Genomic DNA, 10,912 nt, shown 5'->3' on the forward strand with positions numbered 1-10,912 from the left:
TTGTGAATCAGTTGACTAGTATTCTTCCATAGATAATCTCAAATGAGCAAGGGGCTTTTATTCCTGTTAGGAGCATTTTTTATAATATTACCCTTGCGCAGGAAATGGTACATAGAATTAATAAAAACACTATGGGAGGAAATGTTGTTTTAAAAATTGATATGGCAAAGGCTTATGATCGGGTGGATTGTGAGTTTCTTCTCCAAGTACTTAAAGGTTTTGGGTTTTCAGTTGCAGTTTGTAATCTGTTGATGGAATGCATTAAATCTCCTTGATTTTTTTATCATGCTTAATTGCACGTATAAGGGCTTCTTTCAACTGACTAAAGGATTGCGTCAAGGTGATTGGTTATCACCCTACTTATTTATTGTGATGGAGGAGGTTCCCACAAGACTTCTTCGAGACAAGTTCCAACAGGGTTGGATTGAGAGTTTTTCCCATCCTCGGGGTGCACCTATGATTTCTCAACTTCTATATGCGGATGAATTGCTAATTTTTGCTAATGGCTCTAAGAGGAGTATGAGAAGTTTGATGCAAACGTTGAGTCTCTATGAGAAGTGGTCGGGTCAGGTACTTAATAGTGATAAATCTGCACTTTTTTATCTTCTAAGATTGCGGTTGGAAGGCAAAGAGAGCTTGTTAGATTGACAAGATTTTCTCAAGGAAATTTTCCTACAACTTACTTGGGAGTGCCTCTTGTCTCAGGGAGGCTTAAAGTTCAGGATATAGAGCCTTTGGTGGTGAAAATAATAAATAAAGTTGCAGGCTGGAAATTTAAAACTGTTGTCGCAAGGGGGAAGGTTAACGTTACGTTAATGTGGCATGTTCTACCATATATGGCTACACACCTACTAGCTGTATTGAAGATTTGGAAAGTTACATTAAATAAACTGAATGCAATCCTCTCTGCTCTTTTTTTTTGGGGGGGGGAGGGGGGGAGAAGGATGGTAAATCAAAGATGAGATGGAAGAGTTGGAATAAGCAGTGCAAACCTACAAAGGAGGGTGGTTTGGAGTTGAGGAATTTTGAGGAGATACAGAGTTCCCTCATATGAAGATGGCTTGGAAAATGTTAACTGAGAACTCGATGTGGTCGAATTTTTTTCATGCAAAATACCTTAAAAATGATCACCACAAGCAGACTTAGAATCAAGTCATGGTTCTGGAGAGCTTTGCTGGAGGTTGCTCCGAAAGTACTGGATAATAGTTGGGTGAGGGTGAAGCAAGGTGCTATTTCATTTTGGTTTGATAGCTGGTTGCCGACTGGTCCTCTAAGCACTCAATCTTTGAATGTGGTACAACTTATGCTGAGACTTTGTGATTGTTGGTGCAAAGAAGGCTGGAATGAGGACTTGCTAGTTGATCTTGTTGGCACGTCATTGGCAGAGGAAGTGAAGAGCAGGGTTAGACCTAATATTGTGGGACTTGATCGATATATATATGGAAGCCTAATGAATTTGGTTTATTCACAGTGGCTAGTGCATGAGATTGCATCCATGAAAAGGGAGAGATAATATCTTGGGAGAGCTGGGTATGGCACCAAATTTTACCAAAGAAGATATTTGTGTGTACGTGGAAGGTGAAGCTGGATTCTTTACCGGTTGATGACATAGTTCGAAGGCTTGGTATTTTACTGGTGTCAAAGTGTGATTGTTGTATATTGGGACATGAGGAATCCATTGATCACATCTTGAACTCGGTGATATTGCACGTAAGGTATGGGAAATGGCAATAGTTGCAGTGGGAATCCCGAATGTGACGGTGAAATCGTGGTGGGCAAGAGTTAGCCTCTGGTTCTCTTGTGCGAAACGTTCATCACAAAAAGGTTGTCTCATTGGTCTTCTTCCTAGCATTATTACTTGGAAATTATGGGGGAGATAGTGTAAGGCGAGAATGGTGGGGAAATATATGACGGCTAGTAAGGTCTGGTTTGCACTTCACTATTGGTGTCAACGGTTTTCAGCACTGATTTCTTCGGTTAGCTCATGTCCAGAAGGTGACAAAATGATCCTTAGATCATTGGACATTCCTATTCAACCTATGAAACATAAGAAATCCTTGGTGGTCACATGGTGTAAACCTCCATTTGGGTGGGTGAAGTTAAATGTCAATGGAAGCTCTCGGGACAATCCAGGTCTGTGTGGTGGAGGTGGGGTGATTAGGAATAGTAGATGAGAGATGCTTTTGGCGTTTTCAACTAAGTTTGGACATGACACTAACAACGAAGCGGAGCTGAGAGCTCTTATTTGTGGGGTGGCAGCTTGTAAAGTAAGATGATATAGTTTTGTGGAAATTGAAAGTGATTCACAGGTGGTAGTGAATTGGTTAAAGTCTGGTGTGTACAATATGTGGTATTTATGGGATTTTTGGGAGGGACTTCTTTTAGAGTTACAAGGTCTCAATTTCTCTATTAGACATCAATTTAGAGAAGGAAATAAGGCAGCAGATTTTTTAGCACGAGGAGAGACTGGCATTACACGTCCATATTTGGGTATGCATGAGATTCATAGGCAGTTGTGTGGAATTCTTCGATTAGATAAGATTGGTATGCCTTCTATGAGGCTTTAATTTATGTTTTGCTTTGCTGAGGTTTATTTTCCTGTTTAGGTACGTTTTGTTTTGGTTTTGTAACCATGACTTTATTTTGTTTAGGTTGAATGTATAGGTGGATTTTTTGGATTTTGTTTGTCTTTTGATGCCTGGGATGGTTTTAGTGGTTATTTGTAAATTCCTAGTATCCTGTTTGTTATCACGGTATTCCTCCGCCATAAGTGAGTGATATTAATAAAATTAGGGTATTGTCATCTTTTTTTTTTAAAAAAAAATGTATACTTATTATGATTTCACTTTTTGATAAAAAAAAAAGAATGATTTCACTTTACAAATATAATTGTTAATGTTGATATGAATAGAGCCTTTTGGGCTAATTTTCTTACTAACTCACACCACCAATAAGAACATGCATGACATGATGTAGCATGGTGGGGTCCCTCGTACCTAGTGATCCTATCCACATTAGATTTTTTTATCGGTTGCATGAAACATTTGATCCCCTCGAGCCGAAACTACAAGTCTACAAATACCACATCTGGATTGGCTCAAAATTAGGTCGAGTTAGTTATGTTGGTTAACATGGTTTTTCCCTCGGCATGGTCGGTTTGATCGATGGTCGGTCAATCACGTTATTATCCTTTCCATTAAGATAATTTTTTTTTTTATCAGAATCTCCCTTCCTGCCTGTGAAAGTAGTTTCATCTTCCAATTACTCAGTTTAGCTCGAACCTTGTCAATTATTTCTCTAAAACCTTGGTTCCTTGATTTACCTATCAGATTAGGAAGACCAAGGTATTTTTCACAAGAGTTTGTTATCCTGACCCCTGCCACACAAGAGATGCTATCTTTTGTTGAGCTTTGAGTGCTAAAAAATAGGGATGACTTTTCCTTGTTCATTCTTTGACCAGAAACTGTTTCATAGATCCTTAAGAGATATATCAACCTGTTCCATTCCACTGAGGATGCCTTACAAAATAGCATACAATCATCTGCAAAAAGCAAATGATTTAAATGAATCTGGTTCTTTGCTACTGGAAGGCTTGTTAACTGGTTATCTTTTGCTGCTTTGTTGAGCATTTGGCTTAGGGCTTCTGAACATATGATGAATAGATAAGGTGACAAGGGTCACCCTGTCTAATGCCTCGTGTTGGTGTGATTTTAGGCTGAGGTATTCCATTAAGAAGAATAGAATATGAAATTGTGGTTACACAATTCATAATAAGTTCTATCAATTTTCTGTGAAAGCTAAGTTTCTCCATCATCCTTTCAATAAAGCTCCACTCTAGCCTATCATAGGCTTTGCTCATATCCATTTTTAAAGCCATATAGCCCTGATTTCCTTTCATTTTTCATTGCATAGTGTGAAGGGTTTCAAAAGCTACAATAACATTATCTGCTATTAGCCTCCCTTGAACAAAACCACTCTGTGTTGGAGATATAATCTGAGGCAATATCTTCTTCAATCTATTTGCTAGCACTTTAGCCATGACTTTGTGTAAAACATTACATAAACTAATGGGTCGAAATTGTGTAACATTTTTAGGATCCTTTGGTTTATGAATTAAGACTATAAAAGTCTCATTAATGGCATTATCCCATCTGTTAGTGTTTAATGCTATTGTGATGATTTCGCAAAGATCCTTACCTGTTGAATCCCAATTTGTTGATAAAAACCAACTGAGAAACCATCTGACCTTGGAGAGCTCATGGGATTCATATTTTGAATTGCCTTTTGGACTTTTACCAACTCAAATTTTTTGATTAAGTTGGAGTTCATCTCATCTGTAATCATGTGTGGGGTGGAATCCAGACATTGTTGCTGATTCAATGGCTGAGAAGTGGTGTATAGACAAGAGTAAAAATCTTGAAAAGATTTACTGATACCTTTTGAGGAAGTGTGAACTGATCCTGCCTCATCAATGATTTTATTAATGGCATTGTTTCCCCTCCTTTGAGTAGCACAACTATGGAAATAACTTGTGTTCCTATCTCCTTTTGTGAGTCATTTCTGTTTAGCTCTTTGTTTTCATTTGACTTCCTCTTGCTCTAATCTGAGATTGACTTGTTGCTGAAGGTGTTTAATCTCTTGCTGAACATATCATGTGTTTGCTTCTTTCATTTGTTGTATATGACTCAAAAGGTTTTATGTTTCTTGGTTCCTGTCCCTCTCTTGATTTTTGTTTCAGGCAATTAAACAATTTTTGCATTTATTGAGTTTGTTGATAAGTTCAGTCATGGATCTGTCTACCATAGCATTTTCTCTCCATGTCTCTTTAATCCGATCCTTGCAAGAACTGTCCAGCCCCCAACCTAACTCATATCTAAATAGCATTTCTCTTCTTTTTGCTGGTATTGCTTGATTTGTCACTTGAGTTTCTAGAGAACTATGATATGAGGAACATGTTGCTACATTTGAAACTGAAATAGCTTGAAACATGCTTATACAATGAATGTTAGCCAAAACTCTGTCTAGCCTTTCTTTTGTGAAATCAGAACCCTCTCTATTATTTGCCCATGTGTTTTTAGTATCAATATATCCCACATCATTCAATCTAGTGTCTTGGAGCACTTGTTTGAAGGCTTTCATTTGAGATAAAGGTCTTAAAGGACCACCATACTTCTCATGTTGATAAAGTAGTTCCATTGAAGTCCCCCATACATAGCCATGAACCATCATCCTTTGGTTGCAACATCCTCAAAAGTTGCCAACTCCCATCTCTCTTGGCAGTAATTGAATCCCCATAAAAACCAGTGAGTGTCAAAACCTTCCCCCAAAGAGGATCTGAAACATTGACAGAAATGTTTGAGCATGTGTAATTTTCCACCTCAATATCAAAAATAGATTTCCACATCATTGCCAACCCCCCTCTGGCCCCTCTACTATTTACAACAAAACGTCTATCAAAACCTAACTTGTTCCTAATATTTTCAATCCTCTCTCTTGTGCTTTTAGTTTCAATAAGAAATAGGACTTGTGGGCTCTTTTGCTTCACCATAAAATGAAGTTCATTAACTATTCGAGGGTTCCCAAGCCCTCGACAGTTCCAAGACATGCATTTCATTGTTGTTGGTGGGATTGCATAGCAGCGTCCACCTCAAATTCCTGGTTTAAGCTCTTCTCAGGATTGAGCCTCTCTCTAGCCTTCTTTTGTGTTCTTTGCTGGTCCTCATTAGTCTCTCTATTATAAGCTCTCTTTCTTGTGCTAAAGACAGTTTGATTGCTTTCTCCACAGTCCATCTCTTGAAACCTTGGCAAGTTAATTTCTCTTACTCTTCTTTTCCATCCCAACAGCTTTAAAGGTATGTCTATCTGTTCCACAGATTGGTTCATGTTGTTGTTTGCTTTTCCTGTAGACAGGTTTGCTTTTTGATAATCTTCCACTTGAGATGGCAGCCTCTGTATATCATTAGTGTCCTCTTGGTGTACTAATTCAAGCTGTACAATTTTTTTTCCTTTGTCTGCAGAATTAATATTTTGGGATGGATTCTCTGTTTGCTGTTTAGTAGTAGACTCAAGAAGTTCCTCATTAGTGTGTAACTGTGCCATCAGTTTAGTCATAGGAATCCTACTGCTTTGACCCTCTCCAGAGTTTTGTGGATATTTTATTGGTTTGTTTTCTTTTTCCCCTTCTCTCTTATCACCAGTTCCCATTAAGTTAAAGGTAGTAGCTCTCAACCATTGACCATATTGAGAGGGAACTGAATCCTTGTTCATCAGTCTATTTTTTTCCACTAAGCATCCTTTATTAACATGAGTTATAGCTCCACACTGGAAGCAAAATAAAGGAAGCCTCTCATACTTAAATCAATCTAGGTTTGCTTTCCATCCACTCTAATCAGCTTTCCTCTTGGAAGAGGTTGGGTTATGTTCATGTTTACCTTGATACGAAGATATTTTCTCCATCCCAATCCCTCCTCATCTACATCCACATCAAGAATTTCCCCTATTGATTCCCCAATTTTTCCCTCTTCTGTTGTCATAACAACATAAGGTAATCCATATAATTGTATCCAAAATGGTTTGTAAGTAAACATATCTTCATTGGGAGGATTGCTATTATCTAAAGGTTGTATACAAGTTAAGTGCTTATCAAAGGACCAAGGTCTTCCCTTCAACACACAATCAATATCCATAGACTTTTGGAATTCAATAAGGTACTTATGGTGTCCCACCTCATGAAAAACTATACTGCCTTCTAAATTCCAAACCTTAGTCATGGTTGCTTTGAAAGCCTCTTTATTGAGGTTCTTTTCCATTAGGATGAATATCAGTAGACATTTGTGAGCTTTCATGTCTGTTCTTTTAGTATCTTCTACTGTAAAAGCTACCTGATTTTTTCAATCTATGTTAGGTTGAAGTTTGCCCACAAGCTCACTAACTCTTCTACCATGATTGCTAGGTTGTTTGTTCAGAATCAAGTATGCTATCAGCCTTATCTTCAGCTCCACCGCCTTACCCTTTAAGAGGAAAGGACACGCACCTTACCCTAGAGGAAATGACTTTACCAAACAAACTTTTTTTAAGATAATGTTTATTATTTCATTGATCTATGTTTCCTTTGTAGACAAAGATTTGGTCTTTGTTCCTCCCTCCGGTCTTTATTTGGGAAGAAATTTCATTTTTAGCTTTCTCTACTTAATTAAAAATGTTTATTTGTTTCTTAACTATATATCTTGTTTTGGGTCAACGAGCTTTATGTCCAATAGGATGGCCTGTTTTTTTCACCCAATATTTTATTGTTACTTTTGTTAATGTTTCTTGGCTAGATTCCAGGCCCTGTCCTTTTTTCCCTTTTTAAATGATAAATTAAGCACAAAGTGATTTAAATACATACACACACACATATATATATATATATATATATGCACCATAGGCAAAAGTTAAGTTATTTTTTATTAGCAAATTAAAATAAATTAAAAACAAAGTTACAAAAGAAGGGGGTAGGGTGTCCCAAACAAGCACTCTATTATTGTGTTTGCAGCAATTAAAAGAAAAATAAAAATATAAGGAGAAAATATTATTGGACCAGATATTGTTTAGACCACCCTAGTTCATTGGTTTTGTCAAGGAGGAGGCCACTGTGTTAAGCGGTTTGTTGTTGTCTAACAAATGGATTGAAACTTGAAAGGTTGTGGTCGGGGTTGCAACGGGGCATTACAGACAGCCATTTTTACATGTTTATTAAGGATTCACACATCCACTACATCCATGCCACATTTAGGATAATCAGGAATATAATTAGATATCTAGAGTCGAAACGACAAAGTTACTTGCAATTCATTGTTGTCACATGGCACTGTATCCGCAAGCAGTGAGGCTCACACATCGGTAGTGGAATGCAATGAAGGTTCATCTGAAAGATCAAAGGTTAGAAAGGTAAACGGTACTATGACATAGATACCGTTTACATGTGCCGATGTGCAGTGGCATGTGAACATTACAAGATTCTTTGTCTGGAATGCCGTTCCTAGAAGTTGTAGATCAACAACCTCTCAATCTACTAATGGGGCAAGTGCATCACTTGGATAGTCAAAATGTAATAAGTTTGGCATTTTCGACTTAAGAGGAAAAGCGAGAAAGAAAAGAAAAGAAACGAAAAGACAAGTTCAATTTTTAATACAATAGTAGTGGAGAAGAATGAGTGGAGGACTCCTACGAGAGTATTTTTGTGTTGGTAGAGAGAAGCTAAAGAGTTTTCTTTAGAGAGAGATGGGGAAGGGGTTCATAGAACCTGAAAAGGAAAGGGAGAGAGAGTGAGAGAGAGAGGATCTGGATGGCCAAAGTTAAATTTTAAGTCCATTAAGACGTGGCTTGATAGAAATTTTAATGATACCATAACTTTCCCATGAGTGCCAAAATAAAGGAATGGTTTGTATGTTTTTCTTTGACATTGCTTAGGTCCGGTTCCAATTAGAAATGAACTGGATGGATTGGATCATTAGAAGATGGACACGTATTTCATACATAATGTAAGGTGATTCCCAGTGAGTCTGAGAATGGCAATTAAGGGAACAAGAACCAAAAGTCTAGCTTGGAACAAGTAAAATTTCCAACCTGGCCCATGGGTAGCTCCTCTGGCAAAATCTGCATGAGGAAACGTGTTGCAGGAGATGAGACTTATCGATCTGAAGACCCTTTGAATAATGTCTAGCTCTAAAGTGCTTGTCCATGTAGTGGACATAATGTACAGGAGACCTTCGATCATTTAATAGGAGGGGCATCAACGAACCACCAATGAGTCGATTCCAAATTAACAAACAAAGTCTTTTCTGATCTCCGTGCTAGTAATTTTATAAAAGATGGTTAAGGCACTGTTTAGATTGTAAAATGGTCTCATCTCATCTCATTCGCAGCATACAAACATGCAAACACATACTTTTCAATTTAAAATATTCAACTTTTTCATTTAATCATTACAACTTTCTCAAATTTTCAAACAAATTAAAATGCAAAAAACAATTAAACTTTTTCAAATCATAAAATCAAAATAATGTTGAAAAATAATATTCTAACAATATTTTGACTTTATAATATTTTTATTCAATTTTTTTTCCTCTCTTTTCTCAAAACTCTATAAAACATATTAACTCAAACCATTTAATTACTAAAATCTTAACAAGTCTACCCTAAAATGTATGTGTTTTGAACTACTTTATAATGACTATTCAAATTTCACAATAAAAACTTCATTTACATGGCCAAGCAGTCTTCCAAAGAAAATAATCTGTAACCATTAGAAACTGAGTGCATGCAAATTGTTCGTTGATTCTTTTACATGACTAGGCCTTTAGTGTCGCAAATCTACATGCATGATAACATGGACTAGCATAACAAACCAGAACCAGACGACCGTCCAACCAAGCCGGCAATGCATGACCAAGAAATCAACCCTACTAGAGATCAAAGCAGGCAGGGCTGCTCGACCCATGTCCCATAAGCTAGCTTCTGCATGCATTTGATTGATTTCTATATATTCATATTCTGCCAAGTACCAGAAAATGTCATAATCAAGGTGGCCCGGCCATTATTTTGCAAGGTGGCGATGACGTTGTTGGTGCTAACGAACCAATAATTGTACAGATCGAGCTTGATAGCTAGTGCTGTGAGGGCAATGATGCATGCATGTTGGAGTTAAGTTTCGGTTTCCATGTCCCGTAAAGAGCATGCAACACCTTGGACTGCAATTGAAGGAAAATATATATGTTGGTTGTGGGTAAAATGACCCCCACGTACAGAGAGTTTGTGCAAAACATGTTTTTCTCACTACATGTTGATATATAGGTCTTATGGAATGCTTTAGGCATAGGATAATTAGTTGCTCAACTCAATGACAGTTCAATGTTACTTATAAGTTAACTACTTCTAAATGACTATGGATTGGATTAGTTCAGAATTATTTTTTTCCTTTTTTTCTCTCTTCTTTTAAACAAATATTTTTTTTATGAGAATTCTACGATCTCATGCTTCAAGCTTTTAACAATGAAAAATGATATTTACAGTTATAGAGTGCGCAAGCGTATGCACGCTTTTGAAAAAAAAAAGTGAGTAAATGTAAAATTTACATGAAAAAATTAATTTTTTTTAATGATGAACCTCACTCTTTTTTAAAAGGAGTACGTGACGCTTGCACAACTCATAACTGTATGTAGTGTTGCTCTTTAACAATTGCATAGTCTTTATCCATCTATTGGAGTTCTGCCACTCGTAAACCGGTGTCACTACAAGAAAATGGCTCTATTGTGGCGATTTATGGTCTGCTGAAAATAATATCATTGCAATAAATCGTTATTCACGACGATTTCGTGGTCGACGCTGCTTCCAATAGATAAAGAAGCTCTCGATCTTTGCCTTCTCTTTTTGTTTGCAAAATATAGTTTTAAATACGATAGAGAAGTGTTAGATATAGAAATAAATCTTAAAAAAATTTAAAAATTAATGTGGTTTAATTTCACAAGTCGGATTTACTTTACATAAACAAAATTTTATAATTTAACATACCATATCAACTCATGATAATTTATAAATCTATTTTTATAAGATCTTGATAAAACATTTTTAAGACATCCCATGAGAAACACATCAGGCTGAACATCCATCTAAGCATCCTGGCCCATGAAGCGAATTTATGCAAACTGTACATCCAATGAGCATGATGTGGCTAGCAAACAAAGTTAACCCAAACCCAGCCGGCCCATCAAACCTAATTTCAAGTTTAATTCTGAGAGATTAACGTTGGAGTAGCCGAATACTAATACATCTATATATATATTTTTTATTTTTTGAATTCAAATGCATCTTTATATTTTGGTTAGATATGAAAAAAAATCATTTATGTTAAACTAGTCAAACCACTAAAACT

This window comes from Juglans regia, chromosome 7 (assembly GCF_001411555.2).
Source record: "Juglans regia cultivar Chandler chromosome 7, Walnut 2.0, whole genome shotgun sequence".
Taxonomy (NCBI): Eukaryota; Viridiplantae; Streptophyta; class Magnoliopsida; order Fagales; family Juglandaceae; genus Juglans; species Juglans regia.